General features: G+C 41.1%; 1 non-coding gene across 1 annotated transcript; it reads left to right on the top strand.

Moving 5' to 3' along the window:
• The first annotated feature begins 3,200 nt into the window (after positions 1-3,200).
• LOC117708012 (small nucleolar RNA SNORA17) lies at positions 3,201-3,331 on the top strand. Its single transcript, XR_004606748.1, has one exon. It is a non-coding gene; the product is annotated as a small nucleolar RNA SNORA17 (small nucleolar RNA).
• The last annotated feature ends 1,148 nt before the right edge of the window (positions 3,332-4,479 follow it).

The raw sequence follows: 4,479 nt of genomic DNA, 5'->3' as shown, positions 1-4,479 counted from the left end.
AAAGAAACACCTCAAACTCTGTTAATGTGGTTAATAATGCCCATCCAGAAGTACACAAAGACAAGCTAGACATTTGAAATGTGCATTGGATTGCACAGAAAATGACTAACATGAAACGAAAAGTTTAAATTGGACTTGATAAAACAACTTTCACCAAAGGCTGCAGTCCCAGCATAGACAGTGCAGACAGAGCAGCCTATCTGGTCCCAAGTACTTTTCCCTTTCTCTTGTGGTAGACATTTCTTTATAAGTAAATGTGTGATGAGATATTCGAATGCATCCATATTTATTGCATAGAAAGATGTCAAATCAGGATAAGAGATAAAGTGTTAGTGTCTAAATCAGGATAAGAGATAAAGTGTTAGTGTCTAAAGCAGAAGGAAACAGCCAAGTGGAGATTTCCTGATGTGCTTCTTTTATTTTAAAACATTTCACAGATCTGCATAGTGAAAATTAGCTGAGGCTCTGGGGTAAATTTGTGGGTGTTTGAAGAAACTCACAAATCCACTGAACATCTGCAAAGATACTTTTGGTTCATTGTGCAATATTCACAGATACATTTTCAATGGCCAGACAGCTTGCAAAAGTTAGAGAAAAGCAAGTTTTGGGAAGGAAAAAAGTTGGTCAGTAAATGCACTTCATCTACTGTGAATATAATGTGGTTAAATAATTTTATGTCTCATATTACTGAGTGTGTGGGGACTACATACTGCATGCTTTCCAGATATGATTATTTTATATAAAGATATTGTTAACAGAAATACATTTTTGTCAGAAATAAGAATAAATTAGTGATAAGCCATATTATTTTATAATTGTCCATTGTTTTGAATATCTCAGAAAGTGTTGTACCCCAAGGAAAACAGAGGACCTAAGGAAAAACATACTAATGTTGCTTTTCTAAATGCCAATGTGTTCAATCTTTGTTGTAAGTATTTGTGTTCATACCCACAGGTGTGTACAGTTCCAAGCCTTGGTTAGAGAAGTTTCTTATTGCAGTCAGTAAAGATTAATGCAGACTCATAAATGGTTGGAGTCCTGAGAATAAGCAACCATCCAGAGACAGAGCATCTGTATCTATCCCAGAGCCAAGACTCATGGAACATTGTGGAAGAGGGGTTAGAATGAAATTAAAATCTGGAGTATAGAGAGGACAGCAGTGAAATGTGTCCTAGGTGTGACAAGGCAGCTGCACACATGAACTCACAGCAGCTGTGTTTGCCTGCACAGGACCAAGCCAGTAAAATTCCAACATCCAGTTCTGGCGGTGGTGGCACACACCTTTTATCTCAGCACTTGGGAGGTAGAGGCAGGAGAATCTCTGAGTTCAAGGCCTGATTTAAAGAGTGAGTTCCAAGATAGTCAGGGCTACACAGAGAAACCCTGTCTCAAGAAAGCAAAGCAAAGCAAAGCAAAGCAAAGCAAAGCAAAGCAAAGCAAAGCAAAGCAAAGCAAAGCAAAGCAAATTTCAGCATCAAGATGGGCAGGAATCCCAGGCTCCATTCTCCAGCAGAAGGGTTAATAATGGACTTGTAGCTGTTGGGGATGGGGAGTCACTTTTTGTTAGAGAAGTAAGTTTCCCACATCCCAGTGAATGACTCAACACACAGGCCCACTTGAGCATTCTTAATTGGACTCCATGCATTAAAAACAAACAAATAATTTAAGTGGGGGACATGAAGTTGGGAGGGAGACATGATAGAAGAGGAGCTGATAATGCTGAGGGAAAGGTAGGGATGTATATAGGTGATATATATATATATATATATATATATATATATACACATATATATTTATATATACATATACACAATTTTATATAATTATATATTACATACATATACATTACACAATTATAATATTATATTATAACATATATACTTTATATATATAATATATATTATATTCTTTGAAGTATATGTATATATATACATATATATACATATATATATATGTATACATATATATACACATATATATATGTATATATATACACACACATATATATGTATATATATACACATATATATGTATATATATGTACATATATATGTGTATATATACACACATACATATACTTCAAAGAATAAAATAAAGGAATCATATTGCAGATATAGTCATTGGGGCTGGGATCTCTGTAGTCAGATGATCTTTGTGCTGTAGTCAGTTACAATTTTCTGTAATAGTCTTTGTTTGCTGTAGAGAGAAACTTTTTTTGCTGAGGAGTGAGCGCTACACTTACCTGCAAGTTGGAGGCTAAGTATTTAGAGTGTGATTAGGGATTATACTGGTCTAGTAAAATGGCAGTCACAGTCTCTTCTCAAGACCCATGACTTTACCAAGCTCATGAAGCTGGTTAGGAATGAGTTCTTTCTGTTGAACAGACCTTAAGTCTAATTATATAAGACGTATCTAAGGCTCTAATTATATAAGACACATCTAAGGCTCACAGCATTATAGAAAAGAAGACAGAAAAATTGAAAGATCCAGAGGAACAGAACACCTGCTGTGAAATTTTGTCTTTTAGATATGACAGGAAAGCTTCAGTCAGGCTACCTCAGTAACGGCTGCTTAAGCAGGACCCAACCAGTGACAATATCGATAGAAAATTCCAGCGCAGAGGATGGAAACAGCACAGATTCCTACATTTAGACAAAGAACTACAGGCACTGAAAGTACTGAAAGAAGGTGGATTAACTTCTTCTAGTGATGAGTGACCTAAGTGCTTATGCAATACAATGTGGTCAACTCTGACACCACATACACATAAACAACAAAAATGAACTCAGCAAATTACATTTGTATAGTTATGTGTTTACACAACATTGAGACCAGGGATGCTCCAAGGAAAAAAACAATGCCAATGTCCAGATTGCAACCAGATCTTCAGGCACGGTAATCAGCTTCTGAATATTCAGCACACAAAGCGACACCCCAAAACAGGAGTCTTGCAATTACTGAAACTGAGCCAGTGGTTGGTTCGGTATATTCTTGGATTTATTTTGATTTCAGATGTGTAGGCAGCTAGGCAGCTATCAGCAGTCAGTGTAAGCCAGACAACACACCACAGTCCTGTACTCCCAAGAGGAGCAAGGCTAAGACAGAAAAACTGTGAGTTCCAAGTCAGTTTTGGGTATCTTTTCTTAGAAACAAAACAAAACAAAAACAATGAAGAATATAGGACATAAAAGAGCCACAGATCTGCCCCTAGAGGCGTTGCAGGTGGGGCTGATGTGTCACATATGCATCAGTAGGTGGCAGAGAGGAGAGAAGAGATGTCTAAGCTTAGCATTCTCACTTGTAAACATCTGAATGATTAGTACCTAACACTCTCTAACCAACGCAAGCCTAAGACAATCACCAGTCCAGCACCAGGGGTTTCAGACAGGGAGCTAACCTGAGAGGACCACCAGTTTGGCACCAGACATGCCCACATGGGGACCAAACCAGAGACTAGAAGAACCTCATCTGGGATAGTGGGCCTCAGACAGGAAGACTGGAGTGAGACTGAGACAGAAAACCCTTGTGCAAATTCACTAGGGAAGGTGGATCCAGGTAAGGAGTGGGCCGGAGTCAGTTATCAGATTGGTGCCATGAGGTCTGGACAGGGAGCTAGCCTGAGATGTCCAACACTGCTCGGGCTTAGGGTGGAGCTGACCATGCCTGAAATGATTCTTTCCCAGTGCCATAACACACAAGAGAGACATATCACTCCTGAGACTACTCCAGAGATGACTTCAGACACTCAGAGACCCCTGGGCACCACTAAGAGAAACAGGTAAGTGGTGGAGAAATGGAAGAGAAGGAAAAACAGGATGTGGGCACAATGGAGAGAGGCAGAACTAGAGACTTAAGGGGAGTGAGGAACAACCTTATGTGAGTAGCCAGTGATGCCACCTGGGGCCATGGTAGGACCCTGGACTTTGCTGTCACCAGGGGCAACATCTCATCCATTGCTCTGTAACAGCGGGAATTTATTACCAGGCAGATGTCCCTGGTCTGGGCTGCAAGCCTGGGAAATGTTGATGTCTGAAGGCTTTGCAGAATTGGTCCCATCCGTCACCTGGGAATGTGGGAGAGCTGGCCCTGAGGCATGAGCAAGAGAGCTGACCCTGCCTCTAGCCAGCTGCAGCACCCAGGAGAGTGGGTTCTGTACCTTGCCTGAGCAGCACAATAGAGTTGTGAAAGCTGGCCCCACAAACTGTCGGCTATGTGGCAGTGTGGGCAAAGGAGAAATGCCCTCCCAGACCTTTACCCCTTGCCATCTATGGCAGGGAGGAGACAGGGTCCAAACCTCAGGAGAGCTAGCCCTTCTACTCACCTGCTGCAGCACTAGGGAGAAGAGACCCCTGCAGCTGCCTGGGCAGCACAGTACAGGTGGCTCTGGATGAGAGGTTCACAGGTGAGCCAGCCACAAGGACATGAATGCAGGAGAGCCATGGGTCCAGAGAGATAGCTTAGCAGTTAAGATTATTGTCT

Source organism: Arvicanthis niloticus, chromosome 4, assembly GCF_011762505.2.
Source record: "Arvicanthis niloticus isolate mArvNil1 chromosome 4, mArvNil1.pat.X, whole genome shotgun sequence".
Lineage (NCBI taxonomy): Eukaryota > Metazoa > Chordata > Mammalia > Rodentia > Muridae > Arvicanthis > Arvicanthis niloticus.
This window is presented reverse-complemented; position numbering and strand designations above follow the sequence as displayed.